This window comes from Lepidochelys kempii, chromosome 6 (genome assembly GCF_965140285.1).
Source record: "Lepidochelys kempii isolate rLepKem1 chromosome 6, rLepKem1.hap1, whole genome shotgun sequence".
NCBI classification, from domain to species: Eukaryota; Metazoa; Chordata; order Testudines; family Cheloniidae; genus Lepidochelys; species Lepidochelys kempii.
In genome coordinates, this window is record NC_136385.1 from 53,625,151 (window position 1) to 53,640,935 (window position 15,785).

Genomic DNA, 15,785 nt, shown 5'->3' on the forward strand with positions numbered 1-15,785 from the left:
CCCAGATAGGCTCATGGCTGTCTCCCATTCCTCGCTGAACAGAAATCCGTCAGAGGCACGGTGATCATTTCCAGTATGACACACGATTTGTTATTGTCTCAGACTAAACCAAAGTTTTCATGCTTCTCAGCTCGGGAGGCGACCATGCCTGTGCACTATATCCTCACCACCTTGCCAGCCTCAACGGGCCCTGAAAATAGCATTAAACAAAGACCAGTGGTTTCTTCTTCTAATTTCAATGAATAAGTCTTGGGTTCCAGATGATGGCAATCTACCCCCAATGGCAAAATAACCATGTTCAATATGCTTGCATTTCAGGAACACAGAGATCCATTTCACACACAAAAGCATAGCAGCCGTTGCATGGTCAGAAAGGCCTGTGCAGACTTGTGAAGGGAAATGCAAATGACCACTGTGAGGCATGGAGTGAGTAAGGGAAGGTATCTTAAGAGCTGTTCCTAAATGATGGGGCTTCTCTAAAGAACTCTGTATAACACCCAGTGTGCTTTGACATTCATTCACTTATCAGAGTCATCCCGCTCCCAGTGAGTCACTTGTTCCGCTCCCCTGGAGACTCGTCTCATATTGTATCCAAAACCACTTGATTGGTTCATATCGTTTTAAAAGGAATGGACAAAACGTAGTGACCAAAAGTTTTTGCCATCTGAGAGCTGATCTATGAAACGAGTTAACAAGCCACAGTACAGTCGCTAGTTGACTGGTGTCTACATCACAAAAAACCACCCCGCTGCAGTAGGCTCTTGGCAGTCTCTGTGGAGCAGCATCGCCTTGGCTGGATCCTAAACAACCCTCTTGCTCATAGAGGTGATCCCTCTGTGTCTGGGTCGAGGCACATTGGTGGGCACACAGTGGGGAAGGCTGCACAGCTGTTGAGTGTGCCTTTTCTTGAGCCTCCTTTAATCAGCCCTGAATTAATTAAAAAGATAAATTAAGAAAAAAAATTAAAAAGAAAAAAATCAAGTGCAAAAGGGCAAGAACTCCATAGTGTCATTTCCAAATATGCAAGATACAAGAAAAGAGGATGGGATGGCACTTTTTCAGTGGTTCTCAAACTTATTTGATCGCACCCCTTTCTTTGTGTCTGTAGTTTATGCCCCCCTGCCATACACGTTCATATTCCAGTTAAAGAAAAATCAAGCTGCAACTCTCACTAAATATTAAAAACGGTAAGGCATTGGTTCAAACAGAGCCAACGATCCATTGTAATAAGAGCAAAAGCAAAACTGCAATTGTGGTCAATGCTTCCAAATTAAATGTGCATACTGTGTCGTAGCAAACGGATTAATGTACAGATGGCAACGACTTTTGTATAATGCTCTGCGAGCTAAACAGAAATCTGTCAAAATGCACAGTACCATCTGAGGACTTGATATGTCTGGATGAATCAGCACTGCCAGTTATTCATTGCTATGGGTAAAATGTGCACTGCACGTTTTTTTTTTTCCCCCTCCTAAAGCTTCTCATGTCTCCCCAGAATACATTCTGTGTCTCTTCCCCCACCCCAGTTTGAGAACCTCTGCTTTACATCATCGTGTTAGGGCCTGGCCTGGGTATAAGTGCTTTATGAGCCGCTGTAAACAATTATCAGCCACTGATGAAGAGGCACTGGGAAGAGTTTGGATGCTACATGTCATTTTTATGGGACAGTGTGGGTAAGAGACAGTGTGTGTATGGGGGTGGGCCACTCATAGAGTGAGGACAGAAGGCCTGTGTAGGTGCAGTCACACTTAGAACAAGGTACGGGTCTCTGTGCTCTTGCTCTACAGTCTGGTGTGGAGTGGAGCTATGGCAACCCAGCCTTGAAAGAAGCATGTCTACATGGAGCAGCTCCTGTCCAGGGCTGGATTTAGGGACAGCTGACCCAGATGACCCCCTGGGGTGCTGGGCTTGGGGGGTGCCAGGATTGGGGTGCTCTTTTTATTGTTAGCAACAAAAGGGAACATAGAATATTTGAAGTAAAATGTTTCAGGTATTTTGTATGTGGATCCATTTTTCACTAATCTCCTAGAATGTTCTGGGCCTTTGTAGAATCTCGTGAAAACTTCCAGACTTTCTGAGAACTACATTTTCCTTGAACCTCCTAGAATGTGGTCAGCCGTGCCCTTGTGGGTATTTAAGTGGCAGTGCATCACCAGTCAGTCAGTGAGATATAAGGATGAACTGAAATGAATGACAGGTTTCAGAGTAACAGCCGTGTTAGTCTGTATTCGCAAAAAGAAAAGGAGTACTTGTGGCACCTTAGAGACTAACCAATTTATTTGAGCATGAGCTTTCGTGAGCTACAGCTCACTTCATCGGATGCATACCGTGGAAACTGCAGCAGACTTTATATATACACAGAGAATATGAAACAATACCTCCTCCCACCCCACTGTCCTGCTGGTAATAGCTTATCTAAAGTGATCATCAGGTTGGGCCATTTCCAGCACAAATCCAGGTTTTCTCACCCTCCACCCCTCCACACAAATTCACTCACTTTAGATAAGCTATTACCAGCAGGACAGTGGGGTGGGAGGAGGTATTGTTTCATATTGGATCCTTGCACTGAATCCAGTAGCTTTCTTCATGCCTTGTCGTTGCCATTCCTTCAATCGGTTGTGTCAGATGCAGCATCATCTTCTTTAGATTCAGTATCCTCTTCAGAGTACTGCAAAGGACATGCTTCCTGTTTTCACCATCAGATGCAAGATCCTTATAGGTTTCAGAGTAGCAGCCGTGTTAGTCTGTATTCACAAAAAGAACAGGAGGACTTGTGGCACCTTAGGGACTAACAAATTTATTTGAGCATAAGCTTTCGTGAGCTACAGCTCATTTCGTCGGATCTTTATAGACAATGGTACAAATCTGACTGTGAGGCTGGTAAGTGATACTCACTATTTTATCACTTGAAAATGCCATTGGCCAGTCTCTGATGCTATGCTTCAGTTTGGAAGGGCAAAGGCAACAAAAACGACCTTTTTAACTAAAAGACTAGGGTTAACATTCTAAGGCTGTCATCTACTCTAACGCTATTTAATACTGGGTCCACCCAATGTTGGTGCACAGTTCAATTTCTTGATGTTAATACATTTCAGTTATTCTTAAAATTAAAAAGTTTCTATAAGCTTAGAGGAAACAAAATTTTTTATTTGCTTATATATGGCATGAATAATTACAGATTTACAGATCCTAGCATGCATTTCGTGCATTGAAGTTGTGAAATGGGCTACAAATGCAATAAAAATTAAGGTAATTAAAAGTTTTAACAAATGGGGTGTGTGTGTGTGAGAGAGAGAGAGATCATTTGGTCTAGGGCCAGCCCTGCTCCTGTCAGTTTGGTATCCAAGTGCCATGAACTTGTCCTTAATTCACAAATGGCCCAATCATCTTTTCCACTTCTGAGAGAAAAGTGGACCCAGGTCAGGCTTCTCTTGCCCTGGGGAAGCAGAAGGGGAAATGCTCTCCTTTATGTTGCCCCACAATCTAGATACCCCACTACAGGAGCACCTTTGGAATAGAAACGGGAATAGCCAGACTGGACCAGATCCGAGTGTCTTCTCTCCTTCCGTGGCAGCACCAGATGCCTCAGAGGAAGATGTAAGAACCTCACAGTAGATTGATGTGGCTTAATCTGCTTCCTACAGTAGATCTCATCCTGATCTCTATTAGTTAAAGAAGCTCTGAAGCATGAGGTTTAATATCCCTTCCAAAATTATTGTTAGTATTAACTATTGTAACTGTGAATATTCTTCTTATACATATAGATGTCCAGTCCTTTTCTGAATCTTGCTAACTTCCCAACAACTTTCTGTGGCAATGAGTTTCGTTTCATAGTCTAATTTAATATTGTAGGTCCCTTCCTCACACTATCTCATGGGAATTCCCAGTTTACTGTGATTTGATATTACATGGTGTCTTGTGCTGCTGAATGGAAAGAATGAACAATTTGTGGCTGTGAATGTTTGTCCATGTTCTTAGCTTTACAGGTTTCAGAGTAGCAGCCGTGTTAGTCTGTATTCGCAAAAAGAAAAGGAGTACTTGTGGCACCTTAATCTGATGAAGTGATCTGTAGCTCACCAAAGCTTACGTTCAAATAAATTTGTTAGTCTCTAAGGTGCCACAAGTCCTCATTTTCTCTTAGCTTTACAGTATCATTTCCAGCAAAGGTCTGCATGAGGACAGTGCGTTGCATTGGCTTTTTTCTTTTTACTATGATTTCTGGTGTAACTGTAGAATATTGTACACAAACACTTCTTTAGTCCTTTTCTCTCTTTAGATTTTCCCTCCCAGAGGGCTAGTCTATTTGCCTTATCTCTTACAGGTTTGCTTCAGACATGCCAAACAGTGTCCTAAAGTGGAGAAAGCCTTAGAACCACAGGAGTTAGAGATGGAAAATCCCTCAACGTAAGATCGGTTAGCCCACACACACCATCAACCAATGCAGAATTTGCCTAGATACACTAGCGTTATGCTCAATCTCATTTTAATTGTCCCAAGCAATAGGGCTTTCAGAGTGACTATTCTACAGCGTAACAGATTTCATAGCCAAAAGACTTTTAATGGTACTCATCCTACATTTTATTTTGCTTAATTTCAGTCCCTTATACCATTACTCCTAATTATACACCCTTGTGCCTCCCTAAATAGTCTTCCTTTCTCCTTGGTGTTTTACACCTCAGATAGTTGTAGACTCTTATCTTGTCCCCCTAGCACACCTTGGCACATTCAGATCTTAGGTCTTTACTCATTGGGCAGAGTCTCCAAAACCTTGATAATTTTTGTTGCTGTTCTATGAGCAACCCCATGCTTTCTGATAATGGGGTGCCTAGAATTGAATGCAGTGTTTCAGATCTGTTTGCACCAGGCTATACAGGCTATACAGAAAGGCACCATTATCTCTGGTTTCAGAGTAGCAGCCGTGTTAGTCTGTATCCACAAAAGGAAAAGGAGTACTTGTGACACCTTCGAGACTAACACATTTATTAGAGCATAAGCTTTCGTGAGCTACAGCTCACTTCATCGGATGCATTCAGTGGAAAATATAGTGGGGAGATTTTATATACAGAGAGAACATGAAACAATGGGTGTTACCATACAGATTAAGACGGCTGTTACTCTGAAACCTACCATACAGACTGTAACAAGAGTGATCAGGAAAGGTGAGCTATTACCAGCAGGAGAGCTCCACTCCCAGTCATTACACAAAGTAAAACTATTTCCCCTTGTTTATTTCTCCTCCTACTGTTCTTGTAAACTGCTGGAAATGGCCCACCTTGATTATCACTACTAAAGGTCCCCCCACACCTCCCCCTCTCCTGCTGGTAATAGCTCACCTTTCCTGATCACTCTTGTTACAGATTGTATGGTAACACCCATTGTTTCATGTTCTCTGTGTATATAAAATCTCCCCACTGTATTTTCCACTGTATGCATCCGATGAAGTGAGCTGTAGCTCATGAAAGCTTATGCTCTAATAAATTTGTTAGTCTCTAAGGTGCCACAAGTACCATTATCTCTGTCTCTGTGACTTATGCAGCTCAAAATTGCATAGGTCTTTTTGCTGTCATCTCACATCAGAATCATGTCTAATGCCCTGTCCACTCTCCAGCTACTTTAGGTTGTGTTCAGCATTACCACTTCTCAGAATCCTCCCTCCCCCTGAATATCTGTGATTCAGAGAATCTGTAATACCGCCACACTTTTCCATGTGGAATCACATTTTGTTTCCTGAATCACATTTTGTACTAGAGTTTTGACTTGCCAAGCTAACAGGATAATGCTCTTTGCATGCACAATCACAGTCAACCCTTTCAGAGGGCTCTTAGGAGTTGAACACCACTTCTCCCTTTTGCCAGAAATCACCTTTAAGCAGCAGTAAGTATTGTTACATATATCTAAGAGGTGAGTAACTGAGGCATAAAGTGGTGATATGATTTGCACAAGGTCACACAGCAAATCAGTGTCTGAGCCAGGAACAATATTCAGAATTCCTGACTCCTTATTCATGCTCTCTAGCTATTAGCTCTGTAGGCAGAGCGACAGTGTGGTCTAACTTCTGGGAAGCGTGTATTACAGAAAACAGGTAGGATCAAATATCCATGATAAAGTTACACAGTGTGCTGCATCCACATGGATTCAATCTTTCACCCGACTGAAAATATAAAATATATTATAAGCCAAACCAATAAAAGGTCATGTTTTTTAGTGACACCTCTTGTGGTTTTGCCCTCTTTAGAACAGCATGTGTGAGAGCAGGACATCTGAGTGGGAGAGGGCTGCAGTCCTATAGCAATCTCGCTGTGGGGAGGATGTGTGGTAAAAAAAACCCAAGCAAAAATTTCTGCAGCAATTTCGTGCATAGCTGTTCAATATGTAAATGGCTGTGATAACATCTTTGGTGATGCTGATTTGCAGTGTTCTTCAATTCTTTTAATGATGCTTTAATCGGACCCTATAGGGAGTAAACTCCTCTGTCCCACAGTCTGTTTGTACTATGCTGTTTGATCAGGTGCTAAGTATTGTCGTTTTTTAGATGATTGCTTTTCTGAGTGGTGTAAGGAGTTTCCATCAGGATCAATCTTCCTGTACTTTTTCATGACTAGAAGAAAAGGAATACTAGTGGCACCTTAGAGACTAACCAATTTATTTGTCTCTAAGATGCCACAAGTACTCCTTTTCTTTTTGTGAATACAGACTAACACGGCTGCTACTCTGAAATTTTTCATGACTGAAAGGCAAAATGAAGCTGTTAAAATCACCTTCCTTGCCCGTTAATCTGACCACAGCACCTCGCTCTTTGAATCCTTCCACTGGCTCTCCCTGACACCCTATTAAGTGTACATTTCCTGTCCTCCCCTTCAAGGTCCTTCACATCTCTAACCCTCCCTTCTTGTCTCATATCACATGGCCATCTCACTGCCTCTACTCCACTAACAAAGTTAGGCAGCCGGGACTGGATTAAGTCAATTGCGGGTCCCAAGCACACCATGACAAAGGGGTCCCTTTTGGCCCCACCCCCAACTTGTAATGGAAGTCATAGGGTGCCCTCCCACCTTTCCTGGAGAGGCCTGGACAGCAGTAATGGGGCCCTTTTCCTCCCCAGGAGTGGCAGCAGGGACTCTCTTCGACCCCCTCTCCTCCAGAGAGGCAGAGCTGGCAGCAGAGGGTGTCCTCAGTCCTTAACACAGTGTATCTGCTTTGGTGGGTGGAGTAGGATCACCTCACTTTTCTCCTCCTGACACACACAGTGTCCCCTGCTGGGATGGGGTTGGCAGGAACTCCCTTGAGAAGTGGATCTTGGAGTTAGCACCCCATTGAAATTTACTACACTCCCCTCCTTCAAATCCCTCAGAACCCATTTCTGCCATGACAACTGATAGGAAATTCATTAATTTTGGCTTGGTTAAAGGGCAGATGAGGAATAAGTGACACTTTATCTACTTGGAATAGTTAACAAGTATACTGATATATAAAAACTGTGTCTTTGTATGTCACATGTTTTTTTCGGGGCAGGAACACAGGGGAACATGTCCTTTGTTCAGCCTGATTGGAACTTTTAGGCACTTATTCAGTAGTAATACATCCTGTTTATATAGCCTATAGCAGCGTTTCTCAAACTGGGGTTCATGAAGGTACTCCAGGTGGTCCATAGGCCCCACTGATCAACTCCTCCCCCTCCTTGGCATGCAGGAGGCACTGGGAGGGTGAGGGAGGAGGGGGTGGAAAGAGGTGGGGAAAAGGAGGGGCAGGAGTAGAGCAGGTCGGGAAGAGGTGGGGTGGGGCCTTGGGGGAAGGGGTAGAGTCAGGGTGGGGCCTGGGACTGAGTGGGGAACTTGGGGGTCCACACATTTTTAAAAAAATCAAAATGGAGGTCCTCGGGTTGCTAAAGTTTGAGAATGCGAGCCTATAGAATAACAGTGAGGCTCCTTAGAGGGAAAAATACAGCTACATGATTTTAGCTGTACACTCTGATTTGTCTCTAAGGTACAGAAATGTGGGTTACATTAATTTGTTACACATATTTAGCACCACTTATTTAAAGATCTTGATGGGCATTAAGTTAGACTCACAACACTCCTGTGAGAGAGGCATTAATGATACCTTTTTATAGGTAAAACCGAGGCATAGAGCTATTATGACAGTTTAAGGGGGAGGGACAGCTCAGTGGTTTAAGCATTGGCCTGCTAAACCCAGGGTTGTAAATTCAATCCTTGAGGGGGCCATTTGGGATCTGGGGCAAAAATTGGGGATTGGTCCTGCTTTGAGCAGGGGGTTGGACTAGATGCCCTCCTGAGGTCCCTTCCAACCTTGGTATTCTATGATTCTAAGTAGCAGCCCTGTTAGTCTGTATTCCCAAAAAGAAAAGGAGGACTTGTGGCACCTTAGAGACTAATGCATCCGATGAAGTGAGCTGTAGCTCAGGAAAGCTTATGCTCAAATGAATTTAGGTTTCAGAGTAGCAGCCGTGTTAGTCTGTATTCGCAAAAAGGAAAGGAGGACTTGTGGCACCTTAGAGACTAACCCATTTATTTGAGCACAAGCTTTGTTAGTCTCTGAGGTGCCACAAGTCCTCCTTTTCATAGAGCTATTAGAAGCCCATTCCTGAAGTCAATGGCCCCAAGGATGCAGGTGGCATGGACATTTGTGCACTGGGCCCCTGCTAGCTTAGCCCATTGCAGGCTCAGGGCTCAGGTCAGCTGCACAGTTGGGAAGAGAAGGCACTAAAGGCAGTAGTCCCAACATCCAGTGTGTTGGTCACAAGTGTGCAGCTCAGGTACACAGCTTAGTTAACAGAAGCAGAACTCTCCTAATGTGTTAGCAAGAAAGGGAGGCGTTGTGCATGTGGCTTTGTTTGTTTGTTTGACAAACTTTGGGCTTGGTCCTGCAAACACGTAAGCACGCGGGGCACCTGAATCGCCTGGGTGGCTCCACCGAACCCCGTGGGACTGTTTCTGCGCGGAACAGCGACTCCTGCGTGTGTTTGCAGGGTCGGGGGGCTGTGGCGTTTCGGAGGCGCTGCCGGACTCCGGCTGCTGCACGTGAGCAGCGTTTCAGCGGCGCCCTGCCCAGGACCGACTGAGGAGCACTACCGCTAAGCAGAACAAACTGCGGGGAAACCGGCCGCCACCAGAAAACCGCAGAGAAAGCTGGAAAACAACCCAACCCACCTATCGCGCGCTGGCTTTCCATTTCGGAGGCTGTCCAGCTGAGCAATGTCCCAGAGGAGCCGCAGTGGCTCCATCTCTCTCCGTAATTCGTGTCCCCGGCGAATTCCTGCTCGCCTTCCCCCTGGGTGTGCTCGCCATTTGGGCTCAGACCCTGCCAGGCTCTCAAAAGCGGACTCCGCGGAAAGCTGGGAGAGAAGCGCTATTTTTGAAGTGAAATTCGTTGTTCTGTTGAAAGCATCCAAGATCTGATCATATTAATAAGGAACCGCCTCCTGCCCCCCTCTTAAAGTCACCAAGCCATAATATTTTGCCTTTCAGTTTCCCCCTCGCGGCGTGCTCTGCTTATCTAAACTCCCACCGGAGGCTGGATGCGATTTCAGCACATTGCTGCCAATTAAATGCAGCATTTCAAAACTGTTTGTATTTAGCAACACAAAGTCAGTGACCAGCTCCTTGGCAGGCCAGGCAGGCGCTGTTAAGGGTGGGCTTTAACTGTGCAGACTCAGACATCCCGTGCACGGTGCCCCTCATTCAAATCTATGGTTCCCTCCCTCCCCTTCAAGTTTCCTCTGCTCGGCTTTGTTACACTTGAATGTTTAGCATTAGCTGTGCCGGAGGCAGAGGTGCTCCAGCAGGAAGAGGCATGTGAAACTGTTGCATCTTTTTCTCTCTCTTCTTTTTCTTTCAAGGCCAAAGAACTTAAACTTCCTGAAATAGTTGAATAGAAGCTGAGCGGACTTTTCTTCTTTCCCCAGGAGCTGGAAACTGACTAACAGTTCAAGCAAGCCTCCAAAGCAGAGAGAGAGCAGCGGCACACTTCCTCCAGGGGATTCCCTGGACTTTCCCCTCTCCCCCATTTGTCTCTCCTGGGAGGAGCCAGCAAAAGGCACATTGTAAAAATAAAAACTGGACCGGAGCCGGCAAGTTGTAAAATTCTAAGTGGCATTGGCCAGATCGCGGCGGATAAAATAGAAACTCCTTCACTCCCTGATGTGAAAAGTCTCAGGAGAGAGCTGAAACATTTCTAGCAGCGGTCATCTCTTATTTCCTTCTCCAAAAGCCGCGATGCAGCCCTAACTTAACATAAAAAGGGGGTGAGTGTAAAATACACTTTCATTTTTGTCTTTACACTGGCAATCTAAGGTGGTGGGGGAATGCATTGTAATTCAGCGTAATGCAAAGAGAGGAGGGGAGATCTCTGAGGAGCTACAGCAGCAAATGGCAATCGTGGATTTCGGATCACAGTGTCAGCGTTTGTCTTGCTTGAACAGGAGATAATCGCAAGGTTGTTGCAGTTAAAACGGTCTCTGGTGTGTTAACAAGATGTTTATCTTGAGAGAGTTTGCAGAAGAGAAGTTTGGGTTGTGTCTGACCTGCTATAAGAGCCATGTGCTTTATATTTTAGGCTGACACTTTCAACTGGTTGGGTTGTTTTTGTCCATTTGTTAATGATTACTGAGGCATGGGATGCACTGACAGCGAGAGCCTGCTTGATTCAAAACAAAACAAAAAATGAGCAAGGTTCCCATTAACATAAACAAATAAAAATAGAATCTCCGGGCTTTTGATGTCTTTGAAGAGTGAGTCATCTTGAAAACAAAATGCCTCACTCTATCCCTTCCCCTCAGGAGATACAGTAATTCTGAAATTGGGGGTGGGAAAAAGAAATTTTTCTCTGGCTTTTTCGGTTTGCTAAATGAATTTAATTATAATGTAGCCTGTTTCAAAGAGACTGCAGCCATGTAACTGGCAGAAAGCCTGATTATCACTACAAAAGTTGTTTGTTTTTTTCTGCTGCTGGTAATAGCTCACCTAAACTGATTAGCTTGTTATAGTTGGTATGGCAACATCCATTTTTTCATGTTCTCTCTCTGTGTGTGTATATGTGTATATATGTGTGTGTGTGTGTGTATATATGTGTGTGTATATGTATATATATAAAATCTTCCTACTGTATTTTTCACTGCATGCATCCGATGAAGTGGGTTTTAGCCCATGAAAGCTTACGCTCAAATACATTTGTTAGTCTCTAAGGTGCCACAAGTCCTCCTTTTCTTTTTGTCCTAAAAGGCAGAGAAGAGAGATCCATCCTCTTTAACACCCCCTCCCTCCCATCTTTTCTCAGTACTTGTGTGAAGTTCATTTGTCTGGCTGTTTTGTGAATGAAAGTGGAACCTTTCTTCTTCCCTAATAATTGCTCAGGGTCTCTGTGCACTGGGAAATTTTTGTAACTGGCTGTTTTTAATAGACAAAATGTTAATATTTTCACCAGAGTTCCTATTAGTGGAAAGAATCCCAACATCCTTCTTTCCCCAGTTCTCTGAAATGTCCCAGCACTTGCAACTCTTGTCACTTGCCTGGGCTGGGCAGAAATGTAAATGTACATAATGCAGGTTTTGGGGGTGATGCAGTTTATAACTGCCTATACTTTTTATTATTTATTTATTTTTGCTGGTCTTCTAATCATATGAGCCCTGTCCCTGGATTTTGTGCATTTTTGTTTGTCAGCAACAAATTCTGAGCATAGTTGTAGACAACACTATAATTCTGTGGTATGAAAGGTTTCAGTTATGCTAAACTCACCAGTGTCTGTGGTTCAACACATAATATCTGTTTACAGTGTGTGTGTGTATGTTTAGAGTATATAGTCAGTTATGACTTCAGCTAGGTTGCATAAATTCAGCACAGAAATTGATCCATAATCTTTCTTTTCCTATCATAGAAGCCACAGAGAAACTTTATCATAGGCCACAGTGGTATAAACTACTTCTTGGTTAGTTTCATGTCTTCATTGTTCTAATATTTATTCAAGATTTTTCCCTAAAAATCCCCAGACATTCTAATAGCTTTACAAATATAAGTCAAATTCTGCTCTCTTTACCCATGTGAGTAACTTCATTAGCCTTGTCTATGTACAAAAATGACCTGTGACTGACAATGTGTGTGAGCAGTCGGTGCAGCGCTGAACATAATCTGTCCTGGTCTGCAGTTGCAGTTAAACCATTTCAACACCAATTCAGCTGTACCTGTCATCAGTAGTGGGAAACTTCTCATAATACAGACAGTGTTACTGACTTCTATGTGAGCAGAATTTGTTCCACAACATGTCAGTGCAGCCATCTCTGGGGTGGAATGCACCAGTCATTTAAAGGAGTACACAAGAACAATAGGCCATTGAAATTGTTTGGGACTGTCAGGAAGAAATACTTTTATCCAAGTGTTTTGGCAGGGGGAATTTAGTTAAGCAGAATGCATTTACCTGTGCTGGAATTTCCCCAGGACAAGGTGGTTAAACCTTCCTTAAACCTTCTATGTCACCTGAAAAGTGACATGGGCTCAGTTTTGAAAACCTCATTAATTTATTTCTCTCTTCCCCAAACCATTGAGTTTTTCTAGTGCCTTGATTTTGTGTATTAAAGCCCCCTTTTGGGGTAGTGTTGGTGGCAGGTTTTAGGGGCTGGATCTCTTTTTCATCTCTTCTTCCACCCCAGACTTTTCTTTTGTCCTACCTCTTTCGGATGAGCCATGTGCTTGTCTTTACTTATTGCATCTGCCATTTAAAATCAGAAGGAATAGCTTGGCCTTCTTAAAATTAGTGTGCTGGGGCTAGGGAAATCTTACCCATTTCCTGTCCTGACTACTGTAAATGAGGATTCCAGGTGAAGTTTTTATAGGCTCATTTGTATGAGACTATTAAAATGCTTGTGTGGTGAAACATATTTTTCAGACGTTAATATAGTTTTATTGTTCCTTTTTATTAGGAGGGAACTATGTAAAATGTCAAATGTTTGGGTTTTCCCCATAACAAACAAGCATATATTTTCCCTGTTTTATTACCCTCACCACAATGTTATCCTGGATGTCTGGAGCAAAGTATATCTTGGACAATAACTGTAAGGATCCCGGTAATAAATATTTAACAAATCCCTGGTCACTTACAATTTCATGGTTGGTTTCAGAGTAGCAGCGGTGTTAGTCTGTATTCGCAAAAAGAAAAGGAGGACTTGTGGCACCCTAGAGACTAACAAATTTATTTGAGCATAAGCTTTCGTGAGCTATAGCTCACTTCATCGGATGCATTCCTGGTTGTCGCTATGTTGCTTCTCCTGGCTGCTTGGAACCTCAATAACAGCAGGGATAGAACTATGATCTTCTGCTTTGTGAGCACAGGACCCTATTATGTGAACTAAACGAAAATCTCCATTAGCTGTCGCAGTGTAGGGCAACAGGGCACACAGTTCCATGATTTTAATTCATTTCCATTAGAGTCCAGTGGTATGTGCAGCCACATGCCAGCTCTTCCATTATACATCGTATGGTATGTACATTTGAGGATCTAAAATATGGCAGTAGATTTTGAGATGGAAATAGAGATTTAATTAGATCTTTATTTCTTTTAATCCAGTAAGGTAGAATATCTAAAAGCACTTTTATTCATAGTGTTTGGGCTCAGTTTCCCTGATTAACACCATTCATAAGTTCTAAGACCATTATTATCTAGTCTGACCTCTTGCATAATGCAAGCCATAGAACCTCACCCAGTAATTCCTGCATCAAACCCATAGCTTCTGATTGAGCTGTAGCACGACTCTTAGAAAGGTATTCATAATTTCTTCTCCCATTGAATGTGTCTAAGAACATAAGAGCGGCCATACTGGGTCAGACCAAAGGTCCACCCAGGCCAGTATTCTGTCTGCCGACAGTGGCCAATGCCAGGTGCCCCAGAAGGAGTGAGCCTAACAGGTAATGATCAAGTGATCTCTCTCCTGCCATCCATCGCCACCCTCTGACAAACAGAGGCTAGGGACACCATTCCTTACCCATCCTGCCCAATAGCCATTAATGGACTTAACCTCCATGAATGTATCTAGTTCTCTTTTAAACCCTGTTATAGTCCAAGCCTTAACAACCTCCTCAGGCAAGGAGTTCCACAGGTTGACTGTGCACTGTGTGAAGAAGTCTAGGGTACTATATTTTATATGAAGAAGATAAATCAGGTTCTCCCATTTACTTTCTCATAATACAAGAAAAAGGGGACTTCAGACGTAATGCTTTTTTGTTACACAACCCATAATTAACATGTGTCACTCACTGTCACAGGATGTCATTGCCACCAAGATTTTAGTAGGATTGAAAAAGGGACTAGATGTGTATATAGCTAGGCAATGATGCGTTTGCGGTATGTTCAGGTTACAAGCCAATCACTAATTGATGGGGTTAGGAAGAAACTTCCCCAGAGGCAGATTATTCCATAATTGTACAGTGTGGGAGTTTCTGGCACCTTTGTTTGAAGTGGCTGGTTCTGGCCACTGTCAGAGACAAGACACTCGGCTAGATGGATTTGATCCAGTATGGCAAGCCCTGTATTCCTAGTCTTCTGCCCATCAATTATGAAAACTTTCAGTTCAAAATGGTTTAACTTGGGACACTGTGGTGGAATTCTTAAAAGAACTGTTGGTACATCAACAGTCAACAAAGCCCATTAGAAAACCTTCTATCGCTCTGTAAAAGCAAATAAAGAACTGGAATGTGGCTATTTACAGTGTAGTTGACAGCTAGCATGGGTATCATAATTGCACCCACCCTTCAAGATAAAGGCTCCTTTAAACAGTTTTGTGTAACCAATTAATGGATTATACAATGTCAGTTCAGATGAGTTCCAAGACTCACAAGGTTTATTTTCAAAACTGAAGGGCCCAGTAATAAAAAGCTGTGTTGCCATCACTCACAATATTGGGTGTTTTTCTTGAAGTCCCAGCTTCCAGGGACCCTCAGCTTCCATTAAAAAAAAAAAAAAAAGTTTCTAGCTCCTATAGTTGTAAGGAACAACAATTTGAAAACAAGAACCAAGTCTATCTCACAGGCTCCGAAACCAGACTCAAGTAATAGAACTCAAAATCGATTAATTTTTTAAAACCTTTTGGTTTTTAAGTCAGTCACATGATTCTTGGGGGGCTTGACTCATGATTTTTGAACATTTAGGGTTGACAGTGCTGTTAACCACATAAGTATGGTGGTGTTGTCTACACTAGATGTATTGTCTTAACATTTACCACTGGTGAGAGTGCAAGTGTAGATTTTACACACTAAGCAGACATGTGCTGTGATCCTGTTTTAGTGTTTGTCTAATGGAGGATAACAGTCTACTACTGATGCAAGCTGAGAGGTTATCTTTAGTTCAGATGGTAGAGGTCTGTGTTGAAAGTCTTCACTTCAAACAACCCCTGTTGAAAAGCCGTAGGGAGGGTTGTTCTGTAAACAGGGCTTGTACAGCCACTGGGGTTCTCAATGGCCACATTTTCTAACCCAGGGATAAACAGATGGTGAAAACACCGGTGGCTGGTCTGTTCAGGTTCTCCCACTGTTGTTACTACCAGTGGAGCTGCAAAGGTGGGAAATGTTAAGGAAGTGTCCAGTGCAGAAAAGGTTTAATTTTGCCAGATCACTTCTACTTATTGTATGGATGGACCTAAAAGATTTGTGTTTATTTAAATTGGACTAAGTCATGTCTAAAGAGATCTTGCATTTGCTCTAATTAGCATCTCATGGGCAATAAAATGTCATTAAATTTAACCTGACATGGCTTGCGTGCTTTAACCTGTGATGTGGGATTTGTTT

At 43.0% G+C, this 15,785-nt stretch overlaps 1 protein-coding gene across 6 annotated transcripts in view; it reads left to right on the forward strand.

The window, feature by feature from the left end:
- PRR5L (proline rich 5 like) overlaps nucleotides 1-15,785 on the forward strand; it is an 86,546-nt gene that overhangs the window by 4,661 nt on the left and 66,100 nt on the right. For 3 of the 6 annotated variants that reach the window (XM_073347993.2, XM_073347999.2, XM_073348000.2), the window contains exon 1: nucleotides 8,982-10,261. The gene's annotated coding sequence lies outside the window, so the exon portion shown is untranslated. Of the gene's footprint in view, nucleotides 1-8,975; nucleotides 10,262-10,411; nucleotides 10,453-15,785 lie in introns of those variants that run through there. The other 3 variants (XM_073347995.2, XM_073348001.2, XM_073347998.2) reach the window with 3 other exon arrangements.